We start from the raw sequence: 25,792 nt of genomic DNA on the forward strand, positions 1-25,792 counted from the left end.
GGAAGAAGGGCCATTCTGCATAAGCAGCATGTTTCAGGTGCTCCTCTTGTTGTCTTCACACCTGTCTACTTGGAGGGCTGTCCAAACTACCCCTAACCCCTACTCCATAATTCAAGATCCTGTTGTCGTGAAACTTTAGAAAAATAATTAGGAATACTTAGAACGGTCAAGTTCATATGAAAGAATCATATGTGGGGGCTTCCAAAAGTTGATAGAAAGTCTGTGTTATGGAAAAAGTGCATGGGTTTCAAAAATGATTTTCACCAAAATAAACTTATCTTTTAATTCCACTTTCCACAAATTTTTTGAAGTACCCTCATAGTAAGGACATGATGAGATAAGTTCTCTTACACCCAAATTGTGGCAGCATAAATTGGTCCCACACTTTCTGAAAAGCAATTTGGAGGTGTATATAAGGAATCCTAATTATGTTTTATGTTCACATCCTTTGGCCTAGTGAAGTTATTTCTAGAAATCCAACCTAGGGAAATAATCATCAGTATGGACTAACACTAGTGAACAAAAATATTATTTAGAACATTATGTATAATGGGAAAAATGGAAACAACCTAACTATTTAGTGAAGGTGAATAGTTCACTGCATTTAAGTACATCCATATGATGAAATATTATGTCGCATCAAAAATAATGCTTCTGAAGAGCTTTTAATGAGGTGAGGAAACGATAATGATGTATTATGAGAAAAAAGGATGCTAAATTATATAGTATGGGTTCAGCTATCAAAATAAAGGATGTAAGCATTAAAAACACCAAAATGTTAATAGTAGTTATCTCTAGGTGGTAGGATTATAAATAAAGTTTATTTTCTTTATACATTTAGAATTTTCTTCTAAAATGACCATATGTTATTTTAATAAGTAGAAACACATTAAAGTAGGCTTATGAAAAAGAATTAAAGAGTTTGCTTAGAAAAATAAGATAGGATAGAAATAAATTAGGATAGAAAGCCAAAGACCTAAAACTAAATTCTAAATAACTCTGTACATACCTACCAAAACACCTTTCATTTGGAAAAAAACTTTTCATCTCTGGATTGTCCTTTCAACTTGTGCAAATTAGGGACCTGGATCAAAAGAATGCCCTTTTTAGCTTTAAGATTAAAAAGAGATATTTTTTTTCTTGCCACAACTTTGATATATGTAATCCCTGCTTTCTACTAAAATAAGTTTCACTACCCAGTAATTTTTCTAGCTTCATTTTTTAAAAGATTTATTTTATTTATTTGAAAGAGTTAGAGGGAGAGATAGATAGATAGGTCTTACATCCACTGGTTCATTCACCAAATTGCCACAACAGCTGGGGCTGGGTCAGGCCTAAGCTAGGAGCCAAGAATTTCTTCTGAGTCTCCCACATGGGTGGCAGGGGCCCAAGGACTTGAACCGTCTTTTGCTGCATTCCTAGGCCATTAGTGGGAAGCTGGATCAGAAGTGAAGCAGCCAGAACTTGAGCTAGTGCCCGTATAGGATGCCAGCACTGCAGCTTGTGGCTTTACCTGCTATGAAACAACAGCTCCTCTAGCTTCATTTTTTATGCCTTGAAACAGTAACCAGGTTGCAGCAGAGATTCTCATGCAATTTTAAGAACCTTAATAGTTTTAGTTTTATAACGGGGGCAGAAATTATGGGACAGTAAGTTAAGCCACCATTTGGGATGCCCACATCCTAGTTCAGAAGCCTAGGATCAATCCCTACCTCCACTTCCTATCCAGCTTCCTGCTAATATGCCTGGGAGGTGTCAGATGACAGCTCAAGTACTTGAGTGTTTGCCACCCACATGGGAATCCCTGGCTTTGACCTAGCCCAGCCTTAACTATTAGCTGTTGTAAGAACTTAGGGAGTAAACCAGTGAGTGGAAAATCAATCTCTCTCTCTCCCCTCTTTCCCCTTCCTCCCTCCCTCTGTTCTCTCTCTCTCGCTCTCTCTCTCTATATATATGTGTGTGTGTGTGTATACACACAATAAACACAGATGCATATTTGAATATTCTCTCTATATGCTTCAAATAAATAAAAGTGAATAAATATTAAAATGCATTAAAATAGTTTTACAATAGGTACAGATGAATATAAATAATCATGTAGATACATAAAGACAAAATATGGTTTATTAGATACTCTAAAGGGTTCTGCTGCTTAGTATAACTCAATCCAGATAAATTATAATCACAACTTTGAGAGCATTCCTAGGATCACAAAAGTCCAAGAGAAATCTTTAAGGGCAAGAACATAGAAATAAAGCAACAAAGAACACCCAAACATACAAAAACAATCAAACAACAAAGAACACCATATCCTCAAGAAAAAAAAAAAAAAACACAAATAACAAACCTACCCTAACCCTTGCAGACCCAAAATCAGAAAAGTCAGCAGTAAATGAAAGGATCAGGAGATTTAGACCGAGGCTTGCTGTAACATGAGATGGCTAAGCTAAGACTCCTGGATTAACTAGGATCCTCTGTAGGGGAGCTAACATGGCTTCACATTGGTAGTGCCTTAGGCTCTTGGTAGAAGAAAATAGAAATCCTCTCCATAGGAAAGCAACCTTGCTGTAGGCCTTCAGGATTCTCACAGATTAAGTCCAATTAAATATGAGTTCATAAGGATCAGCTAAGCACCAAGCAGGGTGGAGGTCCAACAGGGTCAGGACTTTGGTTACATAGAGGGGAATTTAGCAAATAAATGAATGGATTTGGGATAATGGGAATCCAACTTCTTGCTTTTAGAAATGCTAGTTGCTAATATGAAAAAGAAGACAATGTTCCCTATGGTGTTAAATTGGAATTGCAGATACTGGTTTGAACTTATAGTTAGTTACATAGACATATAGGTAGATAATTATACATGTAAAAGTGTGTGTATATAGGTGTGTGATATGTATGTATGATGTATGTATTTTGTTACTCTGTCCACTGAGAATGCCTGAGAGATTTCAGCAGTAAAGTGCATGCCTTGTACCTAGATCTTGGTTTCTAAATACCATTTTCTACTAAATGGCATTAAGATTTCTTTAAGAAATGACAGATTTCGGGGTTGGTGTAGGGACAGTGTAAATTAGGAATGTTTTGTATCATATAGTAAGGCCATATTTGAAGAATGATGAAAACATGTTAAAAGGTTACATAAAACACCTAGAAGAAAGGACTTTATGTTTCTTAGAGATACTTTCTGAGAAATCTTTAAGAATTGGAAGTTAAATTGAAGGACATAGAAATTGCAATGCAAAGGTTCACTATACAGCTTACAAAATATCCATAAGATGTAATAGGGGTAATAGTGAAACAGCAGTATTTTAAAAATAATAGTTGATGTATAAAACAGATGTACTAGCTAATTCTACAAATAAACATAGTACTACCATATACCAAGCAGAATTCTGAATGGTACATGCATAAGCATAATAAAACTTTACAACACCAAAGACAAAGAGAGAAACCTAAAATTTAAAAAAAAAAATGACAGAGCATTTAAAAGATGAACAAATGTCAGACAACAGCAGACTTCTCAAACACAACAATGGAAACCAGGAAATAGTGGAATAATATTCTTATGGTGTTGTAATCTTCAAATTTTGCAGCCAACAAAACTATATCGTAGTAATGAAAGTGAAATAAAGATATTCTCTGATGAAAACAGAATTTATGTCTAGTAATTTCAGGAGTTGAATTGTGCCATCCTCCACCTATTCATTTGTTCAGACCCTAGCTAACTCCTGATACCTCAGAATGTGACTATATTTGGACATAGACCTTATCTAAAGGAGAAGTTAACTGAAAAAGAGATGTGTGATTGTGTTGGGGTCTATTTCAACCTGACTGGTGTCTTTAGAGGAGATTAGACATACACAAAGAGACACCAGGGTTGCATATGGGCATTGAACAACAAAAATCAAGGACAAAGTAGCAAGTATGTAGCGCTCTTCTGCTGAGGAGTGAGGCTTCAGCAGAAATCAATCCTTCTAGCCCATTGAGTTTGGCCTTCCAGATTTCACAACTATGAGAAGATATTTCTCTGTTGTTTAAGCCGCCTGATCTATGGTATTTAGTTATAGCAGTCTTGGCAAACAAATACAGTTAGACCTTTCTCTTTACCAAAAGAACTTGAAGAAATACAATATGTGTTTCAAAACAGGAAAATGACTTTATCAAGAAGGTTTGAAGGTAACAATCAAAGAGATTGCCAAGTGTGTGAAGAAATAATGAATAAAATAATAGTAGGAATGACTCAAATATTTGAGATGGCAAGTCACGATAAAAAACTAGATTGTTTTATTCCCCATCTGTCTGGTATTTTGCTGCAGTGCAAGCAATGTTAGGGATATTTTGGTATGTGACTTTTATCTGAGTACTATGGAGTCTACACTACCTCTGAGGCCACTGTTATGTTATAGTGCTATTTATTTACTTTTCTTAAAAAAATATATTTATTTGAGAGGCAGAGTTAGAGAGAGAGAGAGAGAGGGAAAGGACATCCTTTAGTTCATGCCCCAAATGGCCACAATGGCTGGAGCTGGGCTGATCCAAAGCCAAGAGCCAAGAACTTCTTCTGGGTCTCCCACCTGGGTGCAGGGGCCCAAGCACTGGGCCGTCTTCCACTGCTTTCCCAGGCCATAGCAGAGAGCTGGATTGGAAGAGGAGCAGCTGGAATGTGCGACCATATGAGATGCCACTGCCACAGGCAGAGGCTTAACCTACTATGTCATAACACTTGCTCTGCTGTAGTGTTATTTAACAAGTCATTTGAGAGTAGGAGTCTGAGGCTCAGATGTCATTCCTCAAAGCAAGATTCTCCACATTGTCAACCTGGGTTTGACTTTCTTGCAGGAGCCCATATTTTCCATTGTACTGTTTAATACCAGGACAGCTTTAACCTTGAGCTTCATCTAAAGGTATAAGGAGACAGGAACTAATAAACAGAAAAAAATTAATAATAAAATTTTATCCTCTTTTTATTTGGATATTTAAGGGAACAGCAAGCAACATTAGGTTTTACTCTTTCTCTCACCTCACTTAAGCTTAACCTTGGTTAAATAGGCTGCTTACACTGGACAAGTCTCAATTGGATGCAGGCCAGTGTGGTTTTTTTGAGCATTTAGAGACCTTCATACATGTTTGAACTACATAATCATCACTTGTCTGTGAATGTACTAAAATACTTATGAAGCTCAGGTAAGAACTTAGGGAGGAAAATAAATTCTAAAATGTGGCAACCCTCCTTTTTCATGGCATACTATTTTATACTTTTTAAAGTCTGCACTTCAAGCAATATCATAAGCAGCTTCTTGTAATGTCTGTGACATTGCAACTCTTTGTTTACAACATTGTCACTTAAATAGCCTTGATGGGATGAATTAAGGGTAATAGATTATCCAGAATCCAGTTGCTGTTACCACTATTCTATGGTTACTTGGAGTGTATTACTATAAATACAGAGGGTAAGGAAGCAGTAATGTAAATCTCTGAGGGAAGGGTTTTCTGTCTGTTTTATTTACTGTTGTATATTAGCATCTACAACAATGTCTGATATATAACAGACACTCCTCAAAAATATTTTTTAAATAAATAGAAACAGCATTCAGACTATGGATCCTTCCTTTCATATCCAATTTTAGATTAAATGTAAGGAAAAAGAAAGAAGGAAGCAAGGCTATTAGAGTGAACTCAGAAATATGGACTATTCACTGGAAATGCATTCCCTAAGTATATTCCATCTGGGAGATCTTTATACCATGTTTCATAGTCTTGCATTCCAAACTCTTGAATGCCAAGTGAAGAGAAAAAAAAAACTTTTCCTTTTAAAAACTGTGTTGATATTTTAATCTGGAGATATTTGATATCAGACAAAAGGCCAATTGTTTATTTTGGAACATTATTCATTTTCTGAGAGTTAATAGACCATTCCATTGACCTATTTTGAAAAAATTAAGAGAAATTATTTAATGACAACTTGGAAAAGTAGATAGTACAAGCAAATGTGTTTCTTTAAATAAGGAGCACATTATTTAGTAAAGTATATCTACATTAACCAAGTAAAAAAGATCTACTTAATAAACTATAAGACACTTTCATGATTAAAAATTCTGATATTCAAACATTCATGCACTTATTTCACAAATATTATTGTTCATTTTATGGATATAAACCCATAAGGATGAAAATGTTTACCATGTTGTAATATGTGAATAATGTTTTACTATTTTTGTATTCTGTGGGTTTATTCGTTAAGTCACATTAATACTAAGAATGATACTATGAATAATACATTGTCCTAATTCATAAGTGAGTCACACTTTCTATGAGGTATAATTTGAAGCAGCTTCCTCATGGAATAAATTCTTTGAGTTTAAAAGATTCTAAAATAAGTTATAAAATTCAGTTTGATGTTGAACTTTTACTCGTATCTATAAATATTAATATCTCTTCATGTTGCTAATAAGAGAAAGAACTTTTCAGATTATTTATATAGCAGCACTGTATCCATATCTAAAAGACACAAAATTACAAGGGTGGTTGAAAGAAAATTCTAAATTGTTGTCTGTATAACACTGAAACAATCATTCAGTTAGGTAGTTTTTAAGGGTTAAATTCAGTTAATTTATCAGAAGTTTGTTAGATATGTTAGATACTGAGTGGAACAAATACTTAGTTCAATGCTTTTGTTGTTTTGGTGGTAGTTATCATATAGACCCAGTCTATACATTAGTAAGTAGATAGCAGATAAAGAATAACCTGTTCTTCTGTGATGGTGTCATTTTACAAGCCATGAAAAAAAAAAAAGACAATGACTTAAGGCTTCTCTGTAAGTAGTAATAATCTGGTTAAAGCACTGGACTCAGTCTGGAGATACACTCAGAGAATTTGTAAATACCAATTTTCTATAGTCTGTATTTGAGTTCACAATTTATTTGAGAAGAGATTCACTTCTAGGCAGCAGATTAAGGAATAAATTTCCTTTAATTTGAGACTCTATAGTTCGCTAGATTATAGTTCTACAGATTCTTTGTCTTGTATAGCATGCTCCTCTCTACAGAAAGTGACACCTGAAGAACAACTTTAATCTATACACAGACATTATCGATTTGTTTTTTGGGGGCTTGAATTTTTCTCCATGATTTGTTATTTAACCCATTAAAAATTTGTGTATGGTTAGTGAATAAGAATTTTTAAAAGTTATCTTCAATGTTAATTTTTACTGATATTTTTGCTGCATTTTTTCATTATAGTAATACAAACTCTGAGGGCAAAGATCTTTTTTTCTACTTTGTTTGAGTAGCTCAAAGGACCGGGCACTTGGCAAATATTTATGTTTGGCAAATACCAACATCAAGTTGTCTAACTTGTTAGAGCATATGGTTTTCTTATGGTATACTCTCTTTTAAAGACTAAGAATAACTAGTAAAGAGTAAATTTGCTGATAAAGCAGTGAGCCTAGCAATGGTCCTGATTTGTGCTCCCTGTATGGTTTAGGCTCTGGGATTATGTTTTTGGGGAAGGACGTTGACTTCCAATTAGTTAAGAATAATCAAGTCTAACAAGGAAGTGATGTACCAAATGCAAAACTTGGTCTCCCAAATCAAGTAATTGTAGTATTCTAGATCATACCAAATATGTGTGGATATAGTTTATGCTAGATTTTATACTCTAAGACATGAGTGTCACCATAAGATAGAAATTAAATAGACAAGTATTATACATTGGAATGACTATCTTAGAATGGTCTTAGCAGTTCTGCTGCTACTCAAGATATTTTTGTTATATCCTTTGAGCCAATGTCAGTCATGGAAGAAAACAACTAGTCACTCACATGGCACTTCATAATCATGTCTTGATTTTAACCAAATGGTATCCAGCTTGAACATGCTAGTGTTTGCCTCCAAATAACATTTTGATATTTTAAAAGTTCAAATTAATCGCCAAAGAAAAGCTTTGTGACCATGGAGTATCTGGAAATGAAAGGAGCAGGGTGGTGGAGAAAAACTCTGAGAGCATATTCGAAAGAGGAATTCCTAAAATGCCAAAGGGAGTAGCTTGTGATATATGTTTGTACCAATTAGACCATCACTTTGAAGAACATAAAATCTTTTTCAGTTATTTATTTATTTTTGCCCAGAAGTCTTTTATTTAAGGTATACAAACTTCATACATTTTATAAATACAAATTTAGAAACATAGCAATTCTTCCTCCTCTCCCCCCCGCACTCCCCCCCCCTGCACTCCCACAGTTCTTCCTCCTCCTTCTCCTATTACCATTTTTAGTTTTTACTAAGATCTATTTTCAACTAAATTTATACACAGAAGATTAACCCTATACTAAGTAAAGAGTTCAACAAATAGTATGGTGGGGGGGAAACAACTGTCCCTCAACAGTGGGCACAAGGGCTGTTCAAAGTCATTGCATCTCAAAGTCTCAAGTTCACTTTAATAGATTACCTTTTAGGTGTTAGTTACCACAGATCAGAGAGAACATATGGTAGTTGCCCTTTTGGAACTGGCTTATTTCACTAAGTATAATGTTTTCCAGTTACATCCATTTTGTTGTAAACGACAAGGTTTCATCTTTTTAACTGCTGTGTAGTACTCCATAGTGTGTATATACCATAATTTCTTTATCCAGTCATCTCTTGATGGACATGTGGATTGATTCCATATCTTAGCTATTGTAAATTGAGCCACGATAAACATGGAGGTACAAATAACTCTTTCATATGCTGATTTCATTTCCCTTGGGTAGATTGCCAGGAGTGGGATGACTGGATCATATAGTAGGTCTATATTCAGATTTCTGAGGTGTCTCCATACTGTCTTCACAGTAGATGTACCAGGTACATTCCCACCAACAGTGGATTAAACTACCTTTTTCCCCACATCCTCACCAGCATTTATTGTTTGTTGATTTCTGTATGAAAGCCATTCTAACTGGAGTGAGGTAAAACCTCCTTGTGGTTTTGATTTGCATTTCTCTGATGACTAGTGATCCTGAGCATTTTTTCATGTATCTGTTGGCCATTTGGATTTCCTCTTTCAGTTTTGAACATGAAGTAATACTCGTATCAGTTCTTCCTGTGTCTTTTGGTGAATGCCTTGTGGTACAAATAATAGTGTCATATATTGTGGTGTAGAATTGCTAGGGTCTAAGGAAACAAACTTTACTACAAGACCTCACTTGCCCTAAGATGTATGGAAACTGTGACATTTTCCTCTGAAGGCTGCCTTGCAGTGAGAGAGGAAAGGTATCACCAACCGTTTTGCCTCCCTGAGGGTTCAGGAGGACTTGGCAGCCTTTCTGCAGCTCAAGGTACCCACCAGCATTTGTGTTTCACTTTTAGAGAGATTCTGTGTTGTTTCTGGTGGTTTTATGATACAGCAGGCATTTTCGGTAAAACCTCTCCTGAAAATCCGTTTTTATTTATTCAAACACTTAAAACTTTACTATGTGCTAAGCAAAGAAAATATGACTGAGCTCTCCTCTCTGTTCAATAGAAAATGCCTCCTTCTTAGCTGGAATGAAAATAAATGTTCATTTTAAATTGAGCCAAATCTCTCTCCCTCCTGAATTACAAAACCCAAACTATTGAGGATAGATTAGGCAACAGATCACTAGATCGGAAAATAAATTAAAAGAGGATGAAGTCTGAAAAAAAATAGTGCCTTGAAAGCAATGTATTTAAAAGGAAACAAGTCATGTAAATGTTTTGTTCTGGGTGCACAAAGGGAAAACATGATGTTTTAAAACTCTGGATTTCCTGAATAATATTTGCTCCAGAGTAAATGTGTTCTGGTTGGGAAGATGGCTTGAGAGGCAGAAGTGAGGATTAGCTTGTGGGAAATGGGCCTAAGGACTTGCTTCCAGATGAGAGTCAAGAAGAGGTGAGTAGCACTTTTCATGCAAGGCTCTCAAAGCAAGAGAATGAACTTACAGAGTGGCAGGTGTGGCCACAAAGCAAGGGGAGCACGCCTTAGGTGCAAATCCTGAATGACACTTGGTTCCTTCTGAGGCCAACCTCCTGTTGTCCCACCTGGTAGCTGGCAGATGACTCAGCAACATCTGAGAGCCCCGACTTGAATCAGCCTCGCCCAGAGGGTAGGTCCTCAGAGCTTCAGGTCGCAGGTGAGCTGAGAAGCAGATCCTCTCACCATACCCTGACCTCACGTTGCACCAGCACTTTGCACTTGAATTTTTTTTTTCATCTACAGACCATGGCTTGATCTTAAGGAACCGCTAATCATTTAATTTCAGTGATGCCTAAAATGTAGGCTATAAAAAAATCAATTGATAGCATAGACAACAACACAGAGAAGTCTAAGAACTGAATATGTAGCGCTGAGCTTTTTAAATATATTTAAAAAAATTGGGTGGGCTTTGCTCACTAAAATTACTCAGGACCATAGGGAATGCTCTGGCTGGGCTCTGCCCAGTACTGTTCCCTCTTTTAGGTATTTTCCTGTGGCAATGTGCATGTGAGGGCACCCCCACCACTGGTTGGAAACTTGCCTACAATCATTTTATGGGCACATTGCATGTTTCTTCTCTCCTGTGCTGCATGATTGGTGGTCTGCTATACCAAAATGTTTCTCTTCTGCTATTTCGTGATTATTTTTCAAGTGGCCTCTTCATCAAGGGATGGCAGGTCAGCACATGGAAACATCTGCTCTTACCATTTTTCTAAGCAAACAGCAGATGGCATTGCTGCTGTCCTTTTGATCTAGAGCAAAAATTCCCAAGGCTGAGGTGTTGGTTTACACTGACGCTGCCTGGCAAGGGACTGCGGAGGGTTTGCCTCCCCGCCATAGCATTGCATGCAGATATTTTTTTCCCAACTCTCATTTTGAGTTGGTTTCTTCCTGAGACTCTACTTCTTCAGGGAGTTTTGAACTTTGATTCTTTATCCTATAACTTGCTCGATCACCTCACTGATACAACCTTCCCTAGGTTTCTTTTGTCATCTGTTGGGGGTACATGTAGTGTTGCCAAAGAGGTGACAGAACTGTCTGGATCACCGCATAGTTTGGACACTGGGGATATGTGTGCCCTGGACATATTTCCTGGAAATAACTGAATCACAAAACTTTTTCTAGGTGCTCCCTCAGCCGAGCAAGACTATCTTAACATTTTAACAGTTGAATTTGTAAAACCTTAATGTATATACTCTTATAAGTCTGGACTAATTGAGCAACTTGGGTTATTTTTACAAGCGTTGCAATTGTGGGAAAGAAATTTCCATTTTAGTTTCTAGATGGAGTTACGTTTTGATCTATTCTCATCTACAAGCTATGGTTAGTTCTTAAGGAACTGTTAATCATTTAATTTCAATGATGACTAAAATGTAGGCTAAACAAAATGAAATGGGATCATAGGCAATAAGAAGATTCTGAGAAGAAACGTGTAGCTTTGAGCTTTTTGAACATATTCAAAAATAGGCTCAAGTTTACTCACTGAAATTACCTGTTGGGAGAAAAAATAATATCCTCACATCTTTCTTTGGTTTATGTTGGTTTACAATGGCTAATTCATTGTGATGTCATCAGCTGTGTTTCCACATTCTACAGCATCTTTCTAACGTAGGTGTTTCTTCTTTGATGTCAGCAGTCAAATCTTCATGTATGTTTTTAGTCTTCTGACTGGTCTTAAGCTCCTGTCAGAAGTTCCAGGAAACCTCAGTTTCCTCATCTGCAATATGCAGATGATTAAAGTATATTCTCTATAGGATTATTGTTGAGATTAAATGTGCTAATAAGTGATTAGTTAGTTCTTTAAAAGTGGTAGGAAACATTACCATCATCGTCAGCACCACATCCTTAATGGGTCTTTAGGAGTCAGCAGACTCTGGTCAGATCGTTTTTTAGCTGAAATGTTATATACCATCATTAGCTCTTCTTTCTAACACTAGGTCAAAATTTTGTTATGTTTTTATTTTACTGCATGATTTCTTTTGTTTGTTTTTTTTTAATTAATTTATTTATTTGAAAGAGCTACAGAGAGGGAGATCTCCAATCTGCTGGTTCACCCCTCAGATGGCTGCAATAACAGGGTTTGAGCCAGAATGAAGCTAGGATCAGGAGTTTCATTTGGGTCTCCCATGTGGGTGCAAGGGGCCCAAATACTTGGGCCGTCTTCTGCTGATTTTCCCAGGATATTAGCAGGGAGCTGGATCAGAAGTGGAGAAGTTGGGAGACGAATTGGCTCCCATATGGAATGCCAACATCACAAGCAGTGGCTTTACCCACTATACCACAATGCGAATCCCAAATTCTTGTTTTATGTTTTCAAACTCTGCATTCATTTTTTATATCCCTAGAGAACTATGATACTGTTCTTGAACTTAAAAAAAATATTTTGCTTGAAATATAGCTTTTTGGATCAAGAAATTTCCAGTTTCATATTTGCAACTTTAATATGGTACAGTAATTAGTACATGTTAAGATTTCTTATAATCTTTGCCTTTATTATTGGCAAAAGAAAAAATAATGCAATTTAATTGGTAAACCAACATAAAGGGACTGAAATACATTTAAACACACTGCAGAGTGTCCTATGCCTTTCCGCATATTCCATTTCCCTACTCTGTCATCAAGTTCTACCCACTACAATCTACTCAGTGACACAAAATGACAGACATACATATTGCACTGGATCAGATAACCAACCCATTGTACCTCCATTAAATTTAAGCTTTGTGTAGCCTTCACTTTTTTTTTTAACTTTTATTTAATGAATATAAATTTCCAAAGTACAGCTTATGGATTACAATGGCTTCCCCCCCCCATAACTTCTCTCCCACCCACAACCCTCCCCTTTCTCGCTCCTTCTCCTCTTCCATTCACATCGAGATTCATTTTCATTTCTCTTATATACAGAAGATCAGTTTAGTATATATTAGGCAAGATTTCAACAGTTTGCACCCACATAGAAACACAAAGTGAAAAATACTGTTTGAGTACTAGCTATAGCATTAAATCACAATGTATAGCACATTAAGGGCCGAGATCCTATATGAGGAGTAAGTGCACAGTGACTCCTGTTGCTGATTTAACAATTTGACACTCTTGTTTATGGCATCAGTAATCTCCCTAGGCTCCAGTCATGAGTTGCCAAGGCTATGGAAGCCTTTTGAGTTCACCGACTCTTATCATATTTAGACAAGGTCATAGTGAAAGTGGAAGTTCTAGTTCTCTCCTCCCTTCAGAGAAAGGTACCTCCTTCTTTGATGACCTGTTCTTTCCACTGGGATCTCACTCGTGGAGATCTTTCATTTAGGGTTTGTTTTTTTTTTTTTTTTTTTTTTTTTTTTTGCCAGAGTGTCTTGGCTTTCCATGCCTGTAATACTCTCATGGGCTTTTCAGCCAGATCCGCGTGCCTTAAGGGCTGATTCTGAGGCCAGAGTGCTGTTTAGTAGCCTTTACTTTTAAGATTTATTTATTTATTTGGAAGCAAAGCTAGAGAGGAGAGAGAGGCAAGGAGGCAGGGAGAGAAATATTTTCCATCTGCTTGTTCACTCCCCAAATGCTCACAAAAACTAGGGTTAGGCCAGATCAAAGCCTGGAGCCAGGAATTCCATCTAGGTCTCCCATGTGGGTGGCTGTGACCCAAGTACTTAGATTATCATTTGCTGCCTCCCAGGCACATTAGCAAGAATCTGGATCTGAAGCAGAGGCGGAAATTGATCCCAGGCACTCCTAATATGGGATGTGGGCATCCTGGGAAGTAGCTTAATACACTGAGTCACAACACCAGCCCTTATGCAGCTACTGGTGTCTTTCTATATTCTTTCAAAATTGGGCTTCAAAATGGCCCAATCTTCTAGGGTATGTAAGTTTTCATACCAAGGTATTTGGAAGCTCAGAAAACATAAGCTTTCAGTATATTTGGCAACTGTCTGAAGTTTTTCAGAAACAAATAATACACGTGACTCCTTTGTTTTAAAAGTCAAGATCTCACATCTAGAAGATGTGTCAAAATGAAAGTCTTTCAGAATTATATTAGCAAATAAAAAGGGAGGAGTAGAGGGGATATTCAAGAGAAAGTGTGACTCATATTTCTAACAAGAAGAGGCAGTCACCGACTTTGCGTGGAAACAATGCCAGAGCACGTCTGTTAACATCTAAGTCATTCTAGAAGTTGGGATTACCAAGAGTCAGTAAACTTTAAATACTGGTGATTAGTTTATGTAACACTGGGAAAACAAAGCTCTTTCCATCTTTCAAACAAATATTTCTGGTGAGCCCATCCCAGTGTCATTTTATTTCACTTCTACTCATTTCTTTGGGAGTTTGTCAAGTCCTCTTATTAAAATATTGCCCTTTTTTTTCCTTACCTCATATTTAGCCTTTGACACCAAAATGAATAGAGCCATTTTAAATAGTCTTAACAATCTTAGCAAACTTCTTCCTTAATGGAGCTCCCTCCGTGTTTGGCTTTTTCCTTGCCCATTTTGATTTGAAACTGAATTTGCCCCTCTTCTCCTTCTGTTGCAATTAGGCTCCCAACCTTCATCCTTTAAGTGAATTCTCTTGTGCTATTTTCTTTCTCCTTTTTCTTGTGAGCTTTCAATTCATTTCTCCATTCACTTTCTTTCCTTGGATCTTTTTACAATCTAATTGGACTCCTTTAATAACTACATTTTACAGGACCAGTGTTGTAGCATAGTGGATAAAGCCTCTGCCTATGACTCCAGCATTCCATATGAGCACCGGTTCTTGCTCTGCTTCCAATCCAGGTCCCTGTTAATGACTGGGAAAGCAGTGGAAGATGGTCCTGGTGTTTGGGCCCTGCCACCCATGGAGGAGATCCAGGTGAAACTTTTGGCTTCTGGCTTCTGCCTGACCCAGCGCTAACCATTGTGGCCGTCAGAGAAGTGAGGCAGCAGATGGGAAATCTATATTCTCATTCATTTGCTTTCTCGCTCACTCGCTCTCTCTCTCTCCCTTTGTAACCCTAACTTTCAAATAAATATATAAATCTTTTTTCAAAAAATACACATTATAATTTATTTTACATTAAGTTCTCCTAGTTAAACCTTTCCTCTTATTATTTATACACTATTTTCTGAATCAATGACTTGTTTACTTTTCAACCACAGGAGACTGACTTCAAAATAGACCCTGACCTCTCTCCTGGGCCCAGATCAGTCTTCTTCATTCCCTGCTGAACACTTTTACGTCAGTGTTTACTGAAAGTCGTAAATTCACCCTGTCCCCATTTCTGATAGTGGAATTGGCCAGTCATCCTAGCCTGCAATTTGGTGGCATCTTCACCTGCTGCCTCCTACTGCTGCAAGTTTTTGGTCTCCACATCTTTGCTGTGCTCCTCACATCCATTTGCTCACTTCCTGGTTTAATGCTCCCACCCTCCTTCAACCTCTCACTCCTTTTCTCTTCCTCCATCTCGCTTCTGCATGTACCACCCCCAGGTGCCCTGCTGCCTGCTACTTCCCAGGTATATTATACACAGCTGCCAGACTGTCCTTCCTGAAATGTGTAACAGTTTATTTCTGCCCCAAATTCTTTAGTCTTTCATGCCTACTGAGTGAATTTGATTAATTTGTTCCTGATTAATATCTTCCACATTCAAGTTCCAATTTATTCTTCCATCTTCTTCCCCATGCCTGCATCTCTCACATACTCCAGGAAATTTTAAAAATATTTCTTTAAGAAGCATGAGATAGAAATATACCTCCTATCCACTGTTTCATTCCACAAATGCCCACAATGGTACCAATGCAGGATGGGAGCTGGGGCAGGGAACTGAATACAGGTCTCCCATGTGAGTGATAGGGGCCCAACTACTTGAGCCATCACCTGATGCCTCCTAAAATATGCATTGCAGGGACAGATGCTGTGGTGCAGTGGGTTAAAGCCCTGGCCTGCAGTGCTGGCGTGCCATATGCACAGCAGTTTGAGTCCTGGCTGCTCCATTTCCAATCCAGCTCCCTGTTAATGCACATGGGAAAGCAATGGAAGATGGCCCAAGTCCTTGGGCCCATGTGCCCACTTGGGAGATTTCAAAGAAGCTCCTGGCTCCTGGCTTCGGATCAGCTTAGCTCCAGCTGTTGCAGCTATCTGGGGAGTGAACCAGTGGATGGAAGACCTCTCTCTGTTTTTACCTCTCTCTGTAACTCTTTCAAATAAATAAATCTTTAAAAATGTATATGCATTACAAGGAAGCTGGAATTAGGAATGAAACTAGTACTTGAACCCAGACGCTCTGATGTGGGTCACAGACATTAACCACAATCTTAACTATTAGGCCAAACACCCACTCCACTCCAGGCAGTTTTGGATTTTTTTACCCTTGCTATGAAGTTTTTGAGTATCTATTATCAGGGATTGCTTTAATATACTTAATGCATTCATGTTGAGTTTACAAATGAATAGATAAATATAGCTTGTATACATGTAAAACAGCTGGAAGTTTTAATTGAATTTCTTTAAAAATCTCTTCCAAGTGAAACATTAGTAATGTTATTACATGTTGTCATTTCTTACTTTTACTTTCAGTTCAGCAGAAAGAGACCTAGATGAAATCGAAGGTATCTGAATATTTAAACAAAAGATCAATTTTTGGCTTAATCTCTGTATGCCTGGAATGGGAATTGTCTTGAATCTTAGAACTTTGTCCTTAGGATCTGAGTACACCTGGTTCTTCCCTCACCCTGAACTCTTGTTTTGTCACTTTTGACTCAGCCTATGAGGATAGAGTGCTAATTAGTAATGCTAGTCCTTAGTTATTATTTGTAATTATTGGCTTAATTCCCTCTTGTTATTGGATCATATTAGTTCATAATTAGTTGGGTTTATTGTACTAGTAATTAAAATATGAAATTGAGTAGTTCCTTTGCTTTCAAGTTGGCTAAAAGGTCCATACATGTGTGACATGAACCTGACTCAGAAACTTTCATGTATGTAAGTAGATCATGCTCTTGGACTGCTCCATACATTCACAGTCCCCTCAGCAAATGTTTCTTGGACATCCATTCTGGGCATAGTATCCCGGACAACCAAAGCATTCCAAGTCTCAAGGAGAGAAGTTGTGAAAAGTTCTGAGCATAGCTATGGTCTTTGCTCAACTGATGGTCACTGGGATAATTATTATTATAGTTTTGACCACAATCCTAACTGATAGGTAGATATATTTGATCAATTTCTCCTCATAATGAAAAATCATTGCTATATCATTTTTGCTTTCCCTCTGACCTTCAACTAGAATCCAAAGAAGATGGCTTCATTGACTGTTCAGTTGTGCCAGTTTCATAGGATGATATTCGGATCTCTGCACGAGGTAACCAGAGACTGGATCTGAAGCCCTGACTCCTGTGCCCTGCCCTGAGGCTCTAAGGCACCCACCCGAGAGGCATTGCACTCAGCAGAGCAAGACTCAATGTCTCTGCCACCAGAAAACCCTTCTTTTGATGACCTTTATCTGCTGCCTGGGGTGGGAGAATTGAAGTATATAAGACTGTTGAGGGATTTCTTGGACCCTGATATCCCACTTGATTGGCAGTAATAAAAACCAGAGAGTGGTTTCAGGCCTCCACATGCCACGTAGATTCACCGTGGTCTGTGGTCACAGCTCCTCGTTTCCAAAGGCCTTTCACAGCTGGTGGGTGGGTGGGGTCAGGGCTCAAAGACAGAACTAAGCAGATCAATCTCTTTCCTCCTTGTGGAAAAGCAGCTCAGCATGCAAACTCTATTAGCAGACAGTGTAAAACATCAACCTTGGGCCTCGAAGGCAGCGTATTGACTGCTTGCATTAGTTTGGATCTTTTGTATATGTATATATAAATATATATATATATATGAACCGTATTTCTTAAAATCTAATTGGAATTTTTATGAAAAATATTCAGGAAAGGCCGGCGCCGTGGCTCAATAGGCTAATCCTCCACCTTGCGGCGCCGGCACACCAGGTTCTAGTCCCGGTTGGGGTGCCGGATTCTGTCCCGGTTGCCCCTCTTCCAGGCCAGCTCTCTGCTATGGCCAGGGAGTGCAGTGGAGGATGGCCCAAGTGCTTGGGCCCTGCACCCCATGGGAGACCAGGAAAAGCACCTGGATCCTGGCTCCTGCCATCGGATCAGCGCGGTGCGCCGGCTGCAGCGGCGGCCATTGGAGGGTGAACCAACGGCAAAAGGAAGACCTTTCTCTCTCTGTCTCTCTCTCACTGTCCACTCTGCCTGTCAAAAAAAAAAAAAATTTTCAGGAAAAAAAGCTGCATTTTTTCAGGTGTACTTTCTTGATTTCCACACCATCTTTCCACACAATCTTTCTTGATTTCTGATATCATCTGTTGATTTTGTCTGTGCAACTTCACAATTAAAAAAAAATTGAAGTCTTAGTGAACTCTAAAGGCCTTTGGACTTTTTGGACTTATTAATTCTGCTTTATTGAGAAGACTTGACCCCTTGGCTGCATCATCTCGGGACTGGGCTGTATTTCACTGTATTTTCTTTGATATGTGTACAGTAAAATACCAGACCCTAAAATACAAATCCCTTGCTGGGCTGCTTCTCCCTGGGAAAGAATACACTTCATGGCCAGATGGAATGGCATCATGTCTCACTGTTGGGGTAGCACAGAAAAGACAACATCGCTGAACGCTTTCCATTCTCATGCGAGGACGCTCCTTAGTTTAGTCAGGTGCTGGAACTTGGACCCAACACTGAGCTGCAGCTCAGGAGACAAAACAGTTGGAAAACTTGGAGAAAGGCTCTAAGGGTCAGTGAAATTTACTGTGGGCAGCTGCTGCTTCAAAGCCACGCTCTGTGCAGAAGCCTATTAAGAAGTAGTAGGTTACGTTCCTGCTGTTTCCCGCAGCATGATGGATGATGCTCTGAAAAGAGAAAAGACTTCCTGCTCCACGGAGGTGGCTTTCCTCTAGGCTGCCTCACTGCCTTTCTCAGGCTCTCTCCATTCTGTTTCTAACCATTGCATTCACTGCTCCACTACGTTTAATAATAAGCCGGGCTTGTCAGGAATGACTGACTGTGACTCACCAGCGACTGCTTGTCAATCAGCAAGACCTCCCACTCTCAGACAAGGGGCTTAGCTGTGCTGTCAGTCGGAGGAGAGAGCTGCAAAGGGAAAAGAATCGGGTTGCAGATGGACTAATAACACAAGAAGTGGCTTTCGAGTTTTCTTGACCTTTTTGCCTTCAGAAACATTTTCACTTTACCTCACCTTGTGGGATTATTTCTCACTGGCCGCCTCTTAGGCCCTGTGTTTGCCAAGCACCCTCCTCCTAGTACTTTTGGATACTCTGTTCCTTTGGTAGTGCATTCTCTTCCCCCCCTTGCTTTTCTTGCTATTCTCAGTTAATAGAAAAGCCTACACTGGCCACTGCCTCCAGCCTTCTTGCTTTAGAGTGCTCAGCTTGAGGTGCTCATAGGACAAAGGTCCCCTCCTTGGTGGCACTTTTCTGGGTGACTATTTAACAGATGTCTTGTTGTCAAGCTCTGCATTATTGCGGACTAAGTTACATAGACACACATATACACAGAGGTGCACAGTCCTGATTTTCCTTGGCCCACTAGCAGTCTCTACAAGGACAGGGAAAATTGCCCATCACTTTTCATCAGCGTGTCTCCAATACTCAGAACGCACTTTGCATATATGTTCAGCTGTGTGCATTTGACATTTAATTAGTACATCATTGGGAAAGCAGAAACGTTTTTTTAATATCGTTTCCACGGGCATAGAGATCTGTGATGAAAGTATGAGGTACCTTTTAAGAGAAGGACTGAGTTGCTTGTTGAGTACATGCATCATCCACACTTTATGTGTTGGGAAGGGTTGTTCATGATTAATAGGTACAAAAACATTTTGTCATCTTTAGATCAAGGGACTACATATATTTCAAATGAAATTATTTCTTTTTTTTTTTTTTTTGACAGGCAGAGTGGACAGTGAGAGAGAGAGAGACAGAGAGAAAGGTCTTCCTTTGCTGTTGGGTCACCCTCCAATGGCCGCCGTGGCCAGCACGCTGCAGCCAGCGCACCGCGCTGATCCGATGGCAGGAGCCAGGTACTTATTCTGGTCTCCCATGGGGTGCAGGGCCCAAGCACTTGGGCCATCCTCCACTGCCTTCCTGGGCCACAGCAGAGAGCTGGCCTGGAAGAGGGGCAACCGGGACAGAATCCGGTGCCCCGACCGGGACTAGAACCCGGTGTGCCGGCGCCGCAAGGCGGAGGATTAGCCTATTGAGCCACAGCGCCGGCCGATATTATTTCTTAATGACCCTAACAGTGGTCAGCAAGTGCATCCATGTTTAGGGCTGTCCTTTGGTATTGTATAAAGATGACTAACAGAGACATGATCCCTGCACATTTGCCACTTCTTGCCTAATTAGGGGACAATAGATCTAGAGAAGAAAGTATTCACTTGTGGGAATTGGAAACAGAGGAAAGTCTATGTTTGTCCCCTTACCAAAGGTCAGATTCATGAAACTTATTGATTGGGACTAGTGTTTTGGTACAGTGGGTTAACCCACCACTGTGATGTTGGCATCCAATATTGGAGCGCCTTTTTGTGTTCTGGCTAGAATGCTTCCCACTCAGCTTCCTGCCAATGTCACTGGGAAAGCAGGATGATTCAAGTACTTGGGTCCCTGATACCCATGTGGGAAACCTGGATGGAGATCCTGGCTCCTGGCTTCATCCTGGTCTAGCTCTGGTTGTTGAAGGCATTTGGAGAGTGAACCAGCAGAGGGAAGAGCGTGTGTGTGTGTGTGTGTGTCTGTGTGTGTGTCTGTGTCTGTGTTTCCCTGTCTTACACTATGCCTTTCAAATAAATACATCTTTTTTAGAAAAGTAACTTATCACCAGTTAGTTGTGATTTAAACAAAACTACGTTAAATCTTAAAATTTCATTCTAAAATTTATCACTAAAAAGGAAGAAAAATCAAGTTCTCCCACAAGATTTGCTGATGATACCAGGTCTAATTTGATGACTGGTATATTTAGATGGAGTTAAGGAATTAATTACTTAGGGAAATAAGAATTTACACAGAGGTTTTCAGTTCTCTCTGGACTGCCTTCAAGGGCTGCTGTCCAAAAAGAAGAAACTAAAGGGATAAAGCTCTGCTCCTTTTGAGCTGCCCATCAGAAGGGCTCCTTGTAGAAGTACTTGGTAGAATTTTAGAATTTCATTAAAAGAAAGAATTCTGCTAACTTTTCTTTAAGCTCCAGAGTTTAAAGAAACCACAAATATGAAGGAGAGGAAAGTCTATGTTATTCCTTTTCTGGAGGGTCAAGTCTGTGGATTCGTGAAGGATAAAAATGTAGCCGATCACCACTTAGAAGTGATTTATACAGATCTCCAACTCATAAATCTTGTGCTTTCATTCTAAAATTAACCCACCATGAACGAAAGAGAAATCAAGTTTTCCTATAAGACTTGGGGGTGGTAGCAGTCAATTTGAACCTTGAAGTTATAGAATTTAGTGAGCTGGAGGTATGAGCATAGAGTATAGAGGAGGGGAGAAGCAGTGACATTCCTTATAGGTGTAGGAGAGACAGTCTTTGGAAAATGGTAAGCTCTTGACATTGACCCCCGATTACTGGGGATGCGCTGAATCTACTCAACATGTAAGGGCTCTTATTTCATATATCTCAGAGTAGAAAAAAATGCAGGCATTTCACACAATGGTTAAGACAACACTTGAGATACCACATCTCATATCAGAGTGCTTGGATTTGAGCCTTGGCTCCATTCTCTATTCCAGATTTCTGCCTGTGTGCACCCTGGGAGGCAGCAGTTGATGGCTGCGGTATAGTTTGGTCCCTGCCACCCCAGGAGAAGACCCACATTCAGGCTCCTGGCTTCAGCCTGGCCATTGTGGGCACTGAAGAATGAACAAGGGGATGGGAGCTAGTGTTCATGCTGTCACATGTGCTCTCTTTTACTCACACTTGCCTCCTTCATATGCTCCTCCTCCCACTCCCCTTCTCCCTTTTTGTCAAAGGGAGGAAGGAGAGAGGGAGGGAGGGAAGGGGAAGGAATGAAAGAGAGAAAAACAAGGAGAGAAGAGAATAGACTCCTAATAGACTCCTAAACCATTCCTTTCATCAACTTGGGAATTTCCTGTACATTGCTTGGAGATCTTTTTCTCTGGACCAAATGGTTGGGAGTTGCTGGGATGTCTGTAACAAAACGGACTCCTTCCTTGGTGGGCGCCTTGCCCTGGCACACACCTTTTGTGGGGGATACTATCCTGAGGGTAGCAAATGAGCCAAAAGAACAGAGGGAAGAGAGAAGCCACCTTGATGATGGAAATCTGTTGTTGGTCATGACCATGACTGTAGTGCCTCAGGTAAATGGGGCTGGTCAGTCTCTACTGCCATCTGCTTCATTATGTGTTGTGTAGTTATCCGAGATCCAAAGCATATCCACAAACTGTAATCAGATGGTCAGGACTGTTTTATATAATGCAGTTTATTTTTTAATCTCTTGGTCATAATTTAATGAGAATCTAAGAGGATGAGAGAATAGGGAATAAATTGAGAAAGAAAATGTGTCTGGCCCAGTGTACTCCAGGAATATTGAACTTGCTCCAGAACATTCTACTATGATTTCTAATAGGAATAAGTATGAATGATACAGTTCTTACTTGGAAAATATATCTATATATAGTTTGTGTATATTTATATGCCAAAACCAAAATGAGACTACTCAAGCAATGGAATGTTAGAAATTATGAAATTCTCTGTAAATATCACTATCCCATGAGATCTTGGTCTTTTGTTAAGAATTAAGCAATTTAAATGTCTATTGAAAATGCTTAAAAATAATAAAATCTGAGCCTTAAAATATCAAAAATCATAACCAAGATTCACTGACATAGTTGAAAAGAGACATAAAAAATGTTTTAAAAGCCCACAACTTTAAATTGCATGGATTGGGAAAGATGGATAACAACTGTGGAATTGCACATTTATTATGTTTTTGTGGAAAGTCAGGGTGATTATGATATGAAATATGATGGCCTTTGATTAAAGCAAACAGTATTCCATAGGTTGAGATCAAAAGGGAGCATGATCAATTTTATCAATTGTGAGGATTCCAAAAGGGAGACAAAGCTAACAGCTATTTGTGGAAAGAATCAAATTAACACATCTTCTAAGCAATGTGTCCATGACCTTTGAAAGCAACCACAAACCTTTCGTATAGAATGTGAAACACATCATTGAAAGACAAAAGCAGAGCCCAACCAGAGCTATTTCTTCAAGTAACTTAGAAAAGTACTCCCTATTTATAGAAAAATCTACATGGAGGGGGGGAAAAAACTAAACCAAAAAATCAGAACTAAATTGATGAGCCAGATATTAAAAAAAAAAAAAAAAACTGTTACCCTCCCTACCACAAGCAAGTTTGTAATTCTAATGTCAGAAAACTGAATAGATACGTATACTCATATTGACTAGTTCATCTTCTTGAAATGTGTAACTAAGCTATGGTTATGGGTGAACACTCTGACTAGGATTATGTGATTATATTGCAGGCACTGATTATACTTACATTTATAGTCACTTTTACATAATAGCTAAACATTTGAGTGTTGACAAGGTACCGATAATATTACTTTGTCCTCTTATTGGTCCTTTCATAAGAGGACCTGTAAGAGCTTTACCACATTAGTATGTTATTCCCAGGATTGTTCTTCCTGTTTTATAACTGAGGAAACTGCTTCCCATGGACATAAGTAACTTGTTCAAATGCTGCAAACCAAGGCTCGAATGTTGCTACAAAGCCCCTCCTGATTCCAGGGCTTGACTGTTCCACCCTGGAGATTAGCACTTGAAGGAGGCATTCTGGGATGGCTGTCACCCAGAGGGTGTTCATGTGGACCACATTGAAATAAGAATTTGTGAACACATGTGAGGGATCCTCTTTGTAGAGTCCATAAAGAAAGGGTTTGCTGAGAAATGAGGTCACACGAATCTAGAGAAAAATGTTTAACTTGCTGCGTGGAAAGGTTGCCAAGCATTTCATCTGTGCTGGCTTATGCTCTGTGTGCTGATTACTGATTCACCAATTAGGATGCACAGACTTAGGAAAATTTTATTGGTATTTGCTTTGAGCCCATGAAAATTAGCAGTTATGAGAAAATAATAACACTATATTCATTAAAAATACATTTACCCATTTTGGTTTTTCATGGATTCAGGCTAGGAAATTACATGTGCTTATAAGAAGTGTTGGAAAATGAAGGCACTAAATAGGCTTTGCAAATGTAGCAACAGAGCAGTTTCACAGAGGTTTCAAGAGAGAGGTGGAAAAGAATATTGTGGAATTATAAAAGCGGTAAACCTAGTGGACAGGAAAAGTCATTCCTCACCAAGCATTTTGAGTGTACCTGCATTTCACTTAGCAACTTTCCTCTCGATCAAAAAGCAGTGATACTCTAGTGATGATTCCTTTGGGTTACACAGAGTAACAAGGGGTCACCTGGGTGCTCCTGGTGCTCCTTGAAGCAGGCCTGTCATGTTGGAGCCAGACTGCCCTGACCCTGAATGAAAGTAGATGCACTCCTCTTCGCAAACCATTGGCAGTCATCTTACAGACAAAATTAAAGGTTATATTGGCCCCATTTTCCATTAGCAAAGTGCCAAAAATGCCTTCTACCAAGAGGGTTCAGAATAACAGATGGAATGGCCCCTATGGCCATGTATGTTGATTCAACTGTCTTTTTGACCACACCTCATGCATGATGTTATATCTTGTTGTGCTAAAGACAGATAGAGCTATTATGGTCCCTTCATGAACAATCTGTTATTTAAAAATATAAATTTTCCCATTACTCTGTCAGCCATAAATACCTTCTTTGCTAACATGCTGTTCAGAATCACCATAATCTGGGGAAGGCCATTTTATATCCTCTGTTCACATGATCTAAGCAGCATTTTTGCATGACTTTGGGGAATAAAACAGGAAAAGGGGGAAAATTTTAAAAATAGAATAAGCTTAATAGCTTTTTCACTTATCGTTTTGTTAGCCTCTTTAATATACTATAGGGGGATCTGTACTAAGCTTTTGTGGAAAGGGGACCTATTTTGTGACCAAAAGAAAGTGGAAAATATTTCTGGAACATTTTGACTTTTCAACCCCTTTAATGACTAAAAAAAATATATGGAATAATAAAACAAAAACTCAAAGGCTGCCAACTCAGGTCTCACAATAACTTTCCTGCCAAAAACTAAAATTACTGCTATTCATGTTACTAGTTCTACCCCACTACCAAAAAGAAAATTTCTAACTCAACCAAAACAACGTATCTACTACCTCCATCTCAAATTCTAGAGTCAAGGAAAGCAGTAAAATTATAAATTATTAAAAGTGAATTTCATTGTGTTTGATATGCATAACCCCTAAAAGGAACTCTTATCATAAGCAATAAAAAAAGCTGATTGGTTACATGATATTTTATTACTTGTGATCAAACTAGTGGATAATTTCTAGATTACTTTCTGGATAAAACACTGCCTTTTCTGGTTAGTTTCCAGATATTCAGCACCGGCTCTAAACTTGACACTGTTTGATTATGTTTTTAAGACATTATACCAAGTGACAGAATACAGCCTAAAAGATGGAACCAAGAATATTTATAAAAATAAGTAATTTATACATGAGTAAGATAATTTTTCAGCAGGTGTGTGGTAGGAGATAGTGGAGACCACCTTGGAATCTGCTGCCATTGTCCAGACAAAGAAGAAAAACTCAGACTAGGGCTGTGGGAATAAATTGGAAATATTTCCAAGAGGTGGTACTGCTCCTAGACTGGTTTGGGCTC

At 38.8% G+C, this 25,792-nt stretch overlaps 1 protein-coding gene across 6 annotated transcripts in view; it reads left to right on the forward strand.

The window, feature by feature from the left end:
- SLC25A21 (solute carrier family 25 member 21) overlaps positions 1–25,792 on the forward strand; it is a 559,911-nt gene that overhangs the window by 200,773 nt on the left and 333,346 nt on the right. The window contains exon 2 of one of the 6 annotated variants that reach the window (XM_089309350.1): positions 14,730–14,881. The exons of 4 other annotated variants lie outside the window; for them this stretch is intronic. The gene's annotated coding sequence lies outside the window, so the exon portion shown is untranslated. The remainder of the gene's footprint in view (positions 1–14,729; positions 14,882–25,792) is intronic. One more of the 6 variants, XM_089309351.1, reaches the window with a different exon arrangement.

The sequence above is a fragment of the Oryctolagus cuniculus genome, chromosome 12, assembly GCF_051225735.1.
Source record: "Oryctolagus cuniculus isolate XC-2025 breed Fujian yellow rabbit chromosome 12, ASM5122573v1, whole genome shotgun sequence".
NCBI lineage: Eukaryota > Metazoa > Chordata > Mammalia > Lagomorpha > Leporidae > Oryctolagus > Oryctolagus cuniculus.